The 13,883-nt window shown below is 37.0% G+C and overlaps 1 protein-coding gene and 1 pseudogene across 5 annotated transcripts in view; one reads left to right on the forward strand and one right to left on the reverse strand.

Moving 5' to 3' along the window:
* EPHA3 (EPH receptor A3) overlaps positions 1-13,883 on the reverse strand; it is a 384,770-nt gene that overhangs the window by 167,522 nt on the left and 203,365 nt on the right. The window lies entirely within an intron of this gene.
* LOC108589403 (small ribosomal subunit protein uS19 pseudogene) lies at positions 5,509-5,896 on the forward strand (annotated as a pseudogene). Its single transcript, XR_013530571.1, has one exon. The product of XR_013530571.1 is annotated as a small ribosomal subunit protein uS19 pseudogene (transcript).

Raw genomic sequence — 13,883 nt, forward strand, 5'->3', positions numbered from 1 at the left:
TTTTGTATTTCTTCAGACTTTGTCTTCTTTATTAATTTATTCATGGATCTTGATTTCCTTGGTCCTTATTAGGTTTAGAAACTTGATCCTTTGAGTCAAGACTCTGTGCACTTGAAAATCTTGAGGCTACCCCAAAACTGGTTATGGATGCTGGCTACGAAAAATTTTATGTTTCCTTCTTGAAAGCATTCAAGACACTTTTAGGCTTCTTGGCTACCACGGTCATGATAGATTTTTTTTAACATTTTTATTTTAGAGAACAAGCTTTGAAAACCTATACCACAGTCAATACACATGAGGAATTGGAATTTATCAAACTTCCTGAAACCTAGCAAAAAGTAATAACTTATATCAGTATACATATATTAATCTATATTTTAATGTGAAATTACTGTTCCTTTAACTTTGATAATTTTAAGTCTGATTTTTGAAACGTGAGAATAACAGAAAACTAGTTTAATGTGTGTTTTCAATTTTGAGACTTTTTTTTTTTTCATTCCTAACCAAAGAAATCTGAAAGGTGCTTCGTCTACAAAGGATTATATCCCATTCAAAGGACCAGCTTCAGAGTTGGCAAATATCCACTCAACAAATACTGGAAGACACATTTCTACTCTCTGCTTTCAAGCTAGCCAAACCACAGCGTGGTTCTGACCAAATAGATCCAAATCCACAGGGCTTTTCTGAGTATTAGCCACAACTTGCTATGAATGGATGGCTAGACTGAGCTTAGGTAAGGCCAGCCTAGAAGAGCCAGGGAGTCTGGTAATGTATCAAAGCTGAGATTTCTATCATTAATTTTACTGCCATTATACAGACCATGCCTCTGTTTCTAGAAGGTCAGGCCACATTCAACTATAACTTGTTATTCAAATTTTTCTTTAAATATTTCTCAGAAAGTTTGTGAAGATGGTTAAAATAGAAAATTAAATTTTCTGAAAGCCATTGCTGACATGAGTTCTATTGAGCCACAGAATATCCATAGCATCATCTAACATTGTCTACTTCGGTCTTTCATGATGATTTTAATAGAGTTAATTATCTTGTCTTGAGGTGACTTGCATTTCCTGCTCATAAGATGAAATAAAAATGGGTACAGTAATTAAGAACATGGGCTTCACAGGTTTATCTTTTGTGTAATGGATTGAAATATTAACTCCGCAGGAGTACAGTTGTGGAGACTAACATTATTAAGTTTAGGGTACTAAAGACGGTGCCTAAAATGTAGTAAGAAATCAGAAAACACTGGCAATGATAATGATGGTAATGACGATAAGTTTATAGCTACATCTGGGCAGGCTTACCCATTGACTCCATCCATAATTATTGCACATAATATGTAGTCCTTTTCTTTTCTACTTGCTTCTATTCTAGGAAATAGAACTTTCCATAATAATTACTTCTGGGTGATATTTAACCTGGCGTTTTACTTATAACATGTTAGAAAAATAAGAAAAATATTCAAGGAAGTTGTTTTACACAAAATTGTATTCTCCGTATTATTAAACAGGGCCAAGTAGCTGGTTGAATGCACATAGTGGGGAGACGTGTCAAATACAGGAAGGCAATGACGTGAAAGCAGAAGCAGCCAAGGGTTAACAGGGTCAACACTAAAATCAGTGGCACACACCAGAAGACATATTATATGGTTTTTTTCCCCTAAAAATCAAGAAACTCGAATATAGAATGACTGAATTTTAGAGGTAAAAGAGATATTAAAAAATAAGTTTTGGATGTATGACCTATTCATTTCAGAGCTATGACCTATTCATATTACATAATAAGAATGTATGAACACTAAGCAGCTTTAGATTTTCTAAATATCAATCCCATGTACCATCTTCTACCTTATAGGTAGATGCAAAAAAAAAAAAGTATCTGTACTTGTAAACTTTTACCTTTCAAGTCTTCACAGAATAAAACTAGAATGAAAGCTTGTCAATTCTATATTTTGCTAACAGATGGCATGATTTGCTGTGCAAAATAATAATTATCTTGGTCACTCCATTTTTCTTTAAATGATAATTTTTATTTGCTATGATAAATAACTCATCATGTTGAAAAGCATAAAATCATAGACTGAAATATGTATTCGGAATAGGAAGATGATTGTAATAGAAATTTAAAAACAAGAAAAACTTGTGAGACTATGGAAAGTATTGCAAGTATCTATGGGAGAATTATTTAACAATAGAAACAATTCTAAATGCAGGAAACATTCACAGACATAAAAATTTCCATGCCAACATAGTCTTAAATAATCAGAAATTAAAGTAGAAAATAATCCATAAAATAAATAATCTTTTAATTACAGCTAAAGAAGGCCAACATAAAAATAAAATGCCCATTAACATAATGACACCTCTGGAAATACTTGCATTGACAAACTCACTAAATATTTATTGACTGGTAATTGTGGTCCATGATCTTTTCAAGGTGCTTCGGATTCATCAGTAAGTAGAAGAAACAACCCTGCCCTTTTGGAGTTTCTGTTGTAGTATGCAGTGAGCAGAGGACAGGAAAAGGTAGAGAGGAACAGGAAATAGGTAAACTACCATGAACATTATAAATATAAATATTATATTGTTTGTATGCTATAATAACAATTAATATAAAAAATAAAAAATAGGGCCAGGCGCGGCGGCTCAGGCCTGTAATCCCAGCACTTTGGGAGGCCGAGGCGGGTGGATCACGAGGTCAAGAGATCGAGGCCATCCTGGTCAACATGGTGAAACCCCGTCTCTACTGAAAATACAAAAAATTAGCTGGGCATGGTGGCGCGCGCCTGTAATCCCAGCTACTCAGGAGGCCGAGGCAGGAGAATTGCCTGAACCCAGGAGGCGGAGGTTGTGGTGAGCCGAGATCGCGCCATTGCACTCCAGCCTGGGTAACAAGAGCGAAACTCCGTCACAAAAAAAAAAAAAAAAAAAAAAAAAAAAAAGAAAGAAAGAAGAAGAAAAATACTCTGTGAAGTTAAAGGACGGAGTATGTGAATGGAATATCTTGAATGAAAGCCCATCACTGATCTGATCAAATATTTCAGGGAGCTGAGAATATCAGTCATGCAGACGCCTGGAAAAGACTGTTCCTGGCCTAGGGAACAGCCACGGCAAATTCCAAAGATGAGGACATATTTGAGCAACATCGAGGGCTCTAGTGTGCTTGGACTAATGGGGTGAGCAACGAGTCTCAAAAGTCAAATTGTGTGTGGTAGAGTCCTACCTAACTACCTAAGGATTTTGGCTTTAATTCTGAATAAATGGGAAAACTGCTGAAGGGTCCTGAGCAGAAGAAAAGCAAGAATTGTCTAATTCGAACAATATCATCATGCCTCCATCGGGAATAAATGGTAGAGGGTAAGAACGGCTAAAACAGGTCGAAATACAGTTTTTTTTTGTTTGTTTGTTTGTTTGTTTGTTTTTTGTTTTTTTTGTTTTTTTTTTAAATTTTTTATTGGATTATAGGTTTTGGGGTACATGAGCAGAGCATGCGAGACAGTTGCGTAGGTACACACATGGCAGTGTGCTTTGCTTTTCTTCTCCCCTTCACCCACATTTGGCATTTCTCCCCAGGCTATCCCTCCCCACCTCCCCCTCCCACTGGCCCTCCCCTTTTCCCCCCCAATAGACCCCAGTGTTTAGTACTCCCCTTTCTGTGTCCATGTGTTCTCATTTTTCAGTTTTATGCTGGACTAGAAAAGAAGTGGGAGTTTGTTGCTGAAATGCTGTCTGGTGAAAGTCCTGGTGATAAAAGTTGGAGCAAAAGCCACTTTGGTTCCAAAGATTCAAGGACCTTTAATTTCCCCACCCAAGTGAGTAGAGAAGCGGCGGCTGGGGATGCTACAGAGACTGCGTTCTCCTAGTTACAGGTTTCAACAGCTTGCCAGTGTAGAAGAAAATGGTCTGAAGGTGTTCAATAGTTTGAAAATCAGCAAGGAGAAGAAAAGTAGGGCTGGTTCAAAACCCACACAGGATGAGCTGATACTATCATTTGGCGGAAGGACATGAAGGGTTAGCCAGTTTAAACTCCCCTTAGTCACTTTGGACATAAAAACGCAGAGGTACACAAAGAGTCCTCTGAACTATGTGTATGTATCGAGGAAGTTCTCTGTACTAAAGTTACTTCTTTCTTTCTGCTGTGAGAATTCCGTATCTTTCATGCCATTAAAAAAAGTTGCTTTATTTAAGAAATTTTAAATATGTTATAGAGTTTTGGTAAAAGCAGCCTGACATTGTTATTTGTTTAAAATCCTCCTGGATAACTGAAATAGAAAAAATTATCAATTTTTTAAATGTGGACTAAATTGCCTCTTTCCTATTTTTGTGTAAGATACTGATCTTATAGACTCGTGTATAGAAATAATAAAACTACGTGTCAGCTTATTCTAATTTAATAACCCATCTCTTCCTTTTCTCTTTCTCCCTCAGTTTTTATGCTCTGTATTCCTTTCTTTTCTTCCCTTCTCTCTCCTTCATTTCTTTCTTTGTGTTTTTATAGATATCAGGTTTCACATCTTAAGATCTCCGTTTTGAATTGAAGAGAAAATGTATAAAAATATTTATATTTATACTGGTGCTGGGATAGAAGCTTTTGAAGAAGATAACAGACAGAAAAGAACAATTATGGAAATTGCAAATAGAAAAAGCAATGAGGAGTGTGGAGGGCAAATACCATCAATACAAATTACTTTAAAAACCAGAAATATAGTTTAAACTAAAGCAAAATGAGGCCGGGGGTAGTGGCTCAAGTGTGTTATCCCAGCACTTTGGAAGGCCGAGGTGGGTGGATTGCTTGAACCTAGGAGTTCGAGACCAACATGGGCCACATGGTAAAACCCTGTCTCTACAACAAAAATAGAAATAAATTAGCCAGAGGTGACAGTGCACACCAGTGCTCCCAATATTGCTCCCAATACAAGCTTTTTTTTTTTTTTTTTAGCACATGGTACTGTTTATTGTGATGCTCGGTGGAAAACATCTGTAGACCAGCTTACTGCAGTGGTGACCGCTGCAACACATGCTAAGGCACTTTTATTATATAAAAAAGGGGGTAGGGAGGGAGTTCCACCCGCTCCTTTGTGACAGCAACTGGGACCTGAATTCAGAGCTTTGTAGGCATATGCAGCTTTCGTATCGCTTCATGATTTGAGAGTTTGTTTCCTTTTCAAAAAAATGCCTTCTTGCCGTAAGTCTCAATGCAGCATACACAAAATGGTTAGGAATACACGTAAATTCGGCAACCAGTGTAGACCAGTGAGGACAAGCTACTCTCTTCTAAAGAAAGGCAGTGAGAAAGCCTCAGAATTTATTACAAGAAAGGGGAAAAAAGAAAACCATTTTTTTTTTTTTTGCTTTCAAAAATATCTGTGCAGGTGGCAGATTTTTAAACTATACTGAGTCAACAGTGCAGGTAAACTACCCTCGGGCCCCGTGCTGGAGCAGGCACAAGATCACACGGGAGGGCCCCCGGCCCCTCTAACGCTCCGGCTGTCAGGCTTCGGACAAGTCTGATGCAGCTGTACAGTGCGCGCCAGCGGCGGCGGCTGAACCGGGGCCTTCGGTGGAAGCAGCACTCGCTGCTCAAGCGCCTGCACAAGGCCAAGAAGGAGGCGCCGCCCATGGAGAAGCCGGAAGTGGTGAAGACGCACCTGCGGGACATGATCATCCTGCCCGAGATGGTGGGCAGCATGGTGGGCGTCTACAACGGCAAGACTTTCAACCAGGTGGAGATCAAGCCCGAGATGATCGGCCACTACCTGGGCGAGTTCTCCATCACCTACAAGCCCGTGAAGCACGGCCGGCCGGGCATCGGGGCCACTCACTGGTCCCGCTTCATCCCCCTCAAGTAGCGGCTCTGCTAATAAAGGCACCCAGACCTCCAAAAAAAAAAAAAAAAAGCTTGTATTGCTCCCAATACAAGCAACTGGGAGGTGAGGCAGGAGGACCACTTGAGCCCAGGGTGTCGAGGTTACTGTGAGCCCTGATTATACCACTGCCCTTCAGCCTGGGCAACAGAGTGAGACTCTGTCTCAAAAAAAAATAAAAATAAAAAAAACAAGAAAATGAAATGTTGCTATGTATAATTCTGTAATAAATGAATATTGCTACTGGATCATATAATACTGTCGTTTTATAATTCCAACATTACTCAGAACAAAAGACACAAAATAACAATTGTAAAGAGCTAAACTTTAGAGGAGTATTACCAAGCAAGGATTCTATGGATTCTAAATTCAGAAAATATAGACATTTCAAAAAAATTTTAAAGGTATCTTAAAACACGTGGAGAGAAGGATATTTGAAAAAAATAAGCAGTCATGGCATAGAAATGCAGTTAACACCATATAGTATTCTTCATTCACATACAACATCTTTCACCACTGCGCCCCTGACTGTAATTCTCTTACAATTCCCACCTACTCAGTCCCTTACTCTCCACTTCTACTGACTTAGGATAGAGTCAAACTCCTCAAATGGATAGAAAATAAAAGAATTTTGTACCTCCCACAGAGCAAGTTGAATGTTAGAACACCTTTTGGTCTTTTATATCAACTAGAATAAAAGTATAAAGTCAGCGTGTTCTGAAACACATAAAAGAGGTTATCAAGGTAGGGAAAGGAACTGTAGGTAGGGAAAACCATGTCACCATATACATAGATCTTAGTTATTACTAAGATGTAAAGGATGATACAGTATGAATATGAATGCCTTTAGACTATGAAGTAAGTAGGTTGCTATTTCAGTGACAGATGACAACATTTTTTTATTTCATAGATTTAAACATAAAATTACTAAGATGACGCTATGTCATTCCCTAGCATAAAAATCTGTTTTACCTTAAAATAATAATGTTATTTATTTATTTATGAAGTAAATTGTCCACATCGGACAAGATTCTTTCCGCAGTCTGAGGATTTACAGCTTTTCCAAGGCAGTAAGGTAGCTGCATTTTATTCTATTTTTCTTTTTTTACTTAATTACAACCAAAGATTAAAACGCTGATACTCAAATCATAGCCATGTCACATTGGTTCCAGTTTCCGATGTTCCTGCTATTTTTTCCTAAGCATCAACCGTTGATGATGCTTATCAACACCCATATCATAATATTCCAGACTATCATTTAGTGGTATGTTCTATTCTGTCGAGCTTCCTAGAGAATAAATAATTATACATTTCCATTCACTAAATTTTGTAAAAAAGATCACGATTTCAACTGCAAATAAGTATCCTCTGATATTGTATGTTAACTCTCAATTTACACTACTTTCCACTCACCTCACATTTTGAATTTAAGATTCAGATAACTAAAATCATTTTGTAAATATAGTTGCTGAAATTACAATAAACATCAACCAACATGAGTGAAAATACTTAAATATGTAAATTGAGGAGTCATGAAACTCATTTCAATTAATATGAAATCCAGTTTGGTTGATGAAAGAGACATTTATTAACCCCCTGTGTCTAGTAATGTGCTAGTGTCTGTTTAGTCTCAGAGTGAGCTCGCAAAATACCCTCTCTTTCAGGAGGAGATATATATTTATTATTATAAAGTGACATTATCAGCTTTTCCTCTCAAAAAATTTTCTCATTATGTATAAATCCAAATTATTGTGCCAGCTTTCAAGTAAAAGATTAAGAAGGCTGTACATTCATCCTACAATGTTGCTACTCTCAAAACATTTTTGAAAATTCTTTTCTGCATTGCCATGAGAGACATTTTATGAGCCACAAGAGAAAATTACTTCATTGCTTAAAATCCATGACTCATTTATTTTTAACCCGAAATGGTGTTTCTTATTTGGTCATTTCTTTTTAGCAGGTTTGACTTTAGATAATTGTTAAGCACTATGAAAATTGAAATTCACTTTAGGAAACAAAAATCAGAATTTGTTGCTGTTGCGTTTAACTTAAAGGGGTAGTGGAGACAAAGGTTCTGAAGACATTTCTGGTACCTTTATGGACACATCAGCTACCATGCTTTATAACCAGGTCTCACAAAGGAGTTAACTCAGAAGTGAAGGAGAGGACAGAGACACTTAGAGATCTCTAGAGAACAGGTATGTCTGTGTGGTAAGGAGATACAGGCTGTGCATTTTATTTGAGAGGTTTCCCTTTTAAAAAATTGGCCTCACCACACAGGATATCCTTTATTAAAATAAATGGCAGGCACTATAGTGACTCAGTGTAACATATTGTACAGAGCCATATGACATTGTGGTTAAGAACTTGAACTCTGAAGTCAGACAGTGAAAGCTGAAATCTGGCTCCAAAGCTTATTACCTGAGTAATATTGGGCAGGTTTCAGACAATACAGATAATTGTTTAAAATAATAAATGAGATAATCTAAATAAAAATGCTTAGCATGGCGTCTGTAACATAGCATGCACTAAACAATTCAGTCCTCCTATTTTCTCTCTGCTTATTAGTTTGTGCGTGCGTTTGTGTGTTCATTTGCATGTGTGTGTTGTGTCTGTGTGTTGTATGTATGTCTCTCTGTGTAGCATTGTCAGTATATCAAACTTTACATGGATAAGCTTGATACATATGCTTTACATATTAATATATAACTTTACATATAAGTTTGATATTTTGTCAATTCTAAAGAGGCTGTAAGAGTAGTTACAGCTTTTACACTGACTGTAACTCTAACTATACTGACACTAACTATAACTCTTTTATTAGAGAAAACAAATTTAATTGGAGTAATACTATCTTCCTAATTAAAAAAATAATAATCCATTGTGTAAAGAAAATACATGATGGGATTTGAGACTTTAATAGTTCCTTGTCAATTAGATCTACTGAGTACGTAAATAATAAAGTTAAGTAATCACAATTATTGAAGACATAAATCTACTGTAAATCAAGTCCTGGTAAGTACTAGTATTAATATTTTAAAATTCTTTTTTGTTGTATATTTGGCTTAATGGTTGAATCATGATAAAGAAAATAAAATAATATTCTTATGCCCAAAAGAAAATGTAATATAATAGATACTGAAACATGTAGTCACATTGCAATACTATCTTAGATTGTTGATAGGCAGCATTATGAGAGTAGTCATTACTTACAGGTATCAAAATTTTTCCTTAAGGCTGGATATCACACAAATCAATTATATTTTTCTATTTTATATACAATGTTAGAAAAACTCTGGGCCAACCCACTTTCTTTAAAACTATGCCTAAACCATTTTAGTAATCATCTATAACAAGAGACCGGATTCTGAAGTTGGATATATTGAGATTCAAATCCTGTCCATCACTTCCTCATCATGTTGGGTAAAATAATCATTTTCTTATTTTTAAATTACAGGTAGACAATCACATAACCTGATAATCATGCTGTAATGATTAAATGAAATATTCCATGTAAGGACTTAATAGTGCTGGTACTTATTGCACACTTAATAAATATTTTTTTTAATTTTTTAAATTTTATGTTGCCATTATTTTTTCCTTGGATCCTTTATTTTAGTTTTCTGGACAATGTTCTCTGAATATTATATTTTTCTGTTAATAGTTTTATTATGCTACTTCCATTAAAATTTCATTCATCTTAAAAATTTTCTCTTATTCTAATTCCTGCATATAATTACTCACCAACTACTGCCAATGTATATTATGTAATTCTGCTGCATCTTTTCTTTTCATCCCTGTCATCAATGATTAATCCACCTTGGATAAATGTAATAGTTTCTTTCTAGCCTGTCTAGTATTTGTTTCCTTGTCACTGCTTCCTGATTATTCTTGTCCAAAATAGCAGTCACCATCTTATTACAAACTAATTCCAAAAATTTTAATGATTTACTTTCTATAAAATCTGATATTTACATACTTCTTCAAACGTTTAATCCTTTATTGCCCTCTGACATAAAATCATTTCTTCATTAATCTTTTTTCTTTTATTTTTTGACGGAGTCTTGCTTTGTCTCCCAGGCTACAGTGCAGTAACGTGATCTCGGCTCATTGCAACCTCTGTCTCCCAGGTTCGAGCAGTTCTCCTGCCTCAGCCTCCCGAGTTGCTGGGATTACTGGTACCCACCATGACGCCTGGCTAATTTTTGTATTTTTGGTAGAGACAGGGTTTCATCATCTTGGCCAGGCTGATCTTGAACTCATGACCTCATTATCCACTCACCTCGGCCTCCCAAAGTGATGGGATTACAGGTGTGAGCCACCCCACTTAGTCCATTAATCATTTTGTATGATACATTTTCATATAATTACGTTTACCTGCATAAAAAGACTTTATCAAAATATTCCATACCAGCTATAGAGAGTTTACCTATATGATCATCTTCATTATGAAGGGGTCTCTAAACATATAATTATTATATATTATTTAACATATATTGATATTAATATTAATATTAATATATTTAACATATATTAATTAATATATATTATTTTGAGGTCCTTTTCTTATAATCTATGACAGTCATATATTATTTTAATATGTTCTGTAATATTTAATTTACATATTGTATATATTTACTCCATGTTAAAATAATTTTCAGCACATGTAACTATTTTATAGGATTTTATGTCTTTGTTGGAATTACTAATGTATCATTTTTAAAAACACAACAAATATCTTTAGGAGAATTAATACAAAACAAAACTTAATCCTTGATTCCTGGTCAGGAAAAGGTAACAGAGACTGAATTTATCATCTCATATAAAACAACTAAAACAAAAGAAAATGCATATAAAACAAAAGTTTTCAGGATATCAGGCAACAAAAAACAGAGATCCTTAACAAAAGGGAAATGGATGAACACACAGAGCAAGAATTTACAGCCTTAGGAGTTTCTAGGTTGAAACAGGAGGACAGGAAACTGAAGCAGAGCTCAGAAAATTCTCTGATTTTAGGAGACAGAGATGAAAGTCTAGGGAGACCAAGATTACTAGAGATTTTCGCAGAGAACAGCAGAGAGAAGACAGCTGCACAGAGAGAGAGAAAGCCATTTACAGAAGTTCTTTCTTAGTTTTTAGCAGAATACTGATCAGCCCACGTGTGACAAAACCTCCTGAGACCAGGGAAGGGAGTACCCAAATGTATGAAAGGCATCGTATTTGGTGCTCTCACATGACAGAAAAAAATGCCTGTTCCCACCGGCCAAATGGAAAAACCTCAAGATTTACGGGGTATTAGGTAGAGTTCAGTACCTCGTTGTATTTTTGTTTTGTTTTGAGATGAAATCTGGCTCTTGCCCAGGTTGGAGTTGCAGTGGCACTATCTTGGGTCATTGTAACCTTTGTCTCCCAGGTCCAGGTGATTCTCCTGCCTCACCTTCCTGAGTAGCTGGGATTACAGACATGAGACACCACACCCAGCTAATTTCTGTATTTTTAGTAGAGACAGCGTTTTGTCATGTTGGCCAGTCTGGTCTCAAGTGATCCACCCGCCTTGGCCTCCCAAAATGCTGGGATTACAGGTGTGAGCCACCACACCCAGCAGACATAACTCTTTTTACTATGCCTAGCTTACTCTACAGATGTTGAGTTCTTTGGAAATCAAAAGTTTGTTGCAATCCTGCATCAAATAAACCTATCTGCACCATTTTTTCCCAACATTATATTCTTACTTCATGTCTCTGTGTCACATGTTGGTAATTCTCTTTTTTTTTTTTTTTTTGGAGGTTTCAGTGGGACGGGAGAATCACAAGGAACCAGGTGTTCAGAGGAATGTACTGAGTAGAGGTGAGGTAATTCTCACAATATTATAGACAATTGCATTATCATGATATCTTTTTCGGTGATCTATGGTCAGTGATCTTTGATGTTCATTATTATAATTGTTTTGGGATGGCATGAATCATGCGTATAAAAGATGGTAAACCTAATTGATAAATATTGTGTGTGTTCTGGCTGCTCCATTCACTAGCAGTATTCCTGTCTCTGCCTCTCCTCTGGTCTCCCCATCCTGAGACACTCTATTGAAATTAGCCCTATTAATAACCCTGCAATGGCCTGTAAGTATTTAAGTGAAAGAATGTATTGCGTGCCTCTCAGTTTACATCAAAAGCTGGGCGTTATTAAGCTTAGTGAGGAAGAGAGTCAAAAGCCTACAGAAGCTAAAAGATAGGCCTCTTATGACAAACAGCCAAGTTGTGAATGAAAAGGAGAAGTTCTTGAAGGAAATTAAAAGTACCAATCTATGGAACAAACTAATGATAGGAAAATAAATTTGATATGAAAACAGGTGCAGTGGTCTACACAGGAGATCAAACTAGTCCCAAGATTCTTTTTAGCCAACGCCCAATCCAGAGCAGGGTCCTAACACTCTTCAATTCCATGGAAGTCGGAGAGGTGAGAAAGCTGCAGAATTGAAGTTGGAAGCCAGCAGAGTGGGCTCGTGACAGTGAAAGGAAAAAGCCATCTGCAGAATGTAAGACTGCAAGGCAAAGCAGCGGGTACTGATGGAGAAACCAGCAAGCCATCCGCAACTCCAGCTAAGAGAATTGAGAAAGATGGCTACATACAACAAGAAATCTTCAATGTGGACAAAATAGTCTTCCATTGGAAGAAGATAACATCTGGGGCTTTCATAGCTGGAGAGAAGAAGTCAGTGCCTAGCTTTGAAGTTTAAAGGGCAGGCTGACTCTCTTGCTAGAAGCTAATGCAGCAACTGGTGACTTTCAGCTAAAACCAACACACATTTGCCATGCTGAAAATCCAAGGGCCCTTAATAATTTTGCTAAATTTACTCTGCCTGTGCTCTACGAATGGAACAACAACGCCTGTGTGACAGCACATCTCTTTACAGCATGGGTTACTTAATATTTTAAGCCCACTATTGAGACCTACTGCTCAAAAATATATTTCTTTCAGAATATTACTTCTTATTGACAATGCTCCTAGTCACCCAAGAACTCTGAGGAAGTTGTATGTACAAAGATTTTCCATGCCCGCTAACGCAGCATCCGTTCTGAAACCCATGAGTCAATGACTAGTTTTCACTTTCAAGTACTACTATTTAACAAATGTGTTTTGTAAGGCTGAAGCTGCTATAGATAATGATTCCTCTGACGAATATGGCAAGCCAAAGTGAAAACCTTCTGGAAAAGATTCACCATTCTAGATGCCATTAGAAACATTTGTGATTCATGGCAGGAGAAAATGTTGTTAAATAGCACTGTATGCTATAGACAAATCTTTCATGAAAGATGCAGTGAATCTTATTATCATTTAAGAATTGACACAGCCACTCCATTCTTCAGCAACTGCCACCCTGATCATCAGCAGCCATCAACATTGAGACAAGACACTTGCCTTAAGTAAGTGTCCACAAACAAAAAGATTATAACTCACTAAGGCTGAGATGATCATTACCATGTTTTATTAATGAAGTGCATTTTTTTTGAGACAAAGTCTTTCTCTTGTCCCCCCAAGACTGGAGGGCAATGGCACTATCTCAGCTCAGTGCAACATTCATATGGCAGGTTCAAGCGATTATCCTGCCTCAGCCTCCTGAGTAGCTGGGATTACAGGTGCCCACCACCATGCCCAGCTAACTTTTGTGTTTGTGTTTATATATATATAAAATTGGACTTTAGGTTCTGGGGTACATGTGAAGAACATGCAGGATGGTTGCATAGGTACACACATGGCAATATGGTTTGCTGCCTCCATCCCCATCACCTATATCTGGCATTTCTCCTCATGTTATCCCTCCCAAACTCCCTACCCACCTCTGTCCCTCCTCAGTGCCCCCCAACAGACCCCAATGTGTGATGCTCCCCTCCCTGTGTCCATGTGTTCTCATTGTCCAGCACCCACCTATGAGTGAGAACATGCCATGTTTGATTTTCTATTCTTGTGTCAGTTTGCTGAGAATGATGGTTTCCAGGTTCATCCATGTCTCTGCAAAGGA

Source organism: Callithrix jacchus, chromosome 21, assembly GCF_049354715.1.
Source record: "Callithrix jacchus isolate 240 chromosome 21, calJac240_pri, whole genome shotgun sequence".
Taxonomy (NCBI): Eukaryota; Metazoa; Chordata; class Mammalia; order Primates; family Cebidae; genus Callithrix; species Callithrix jacchus.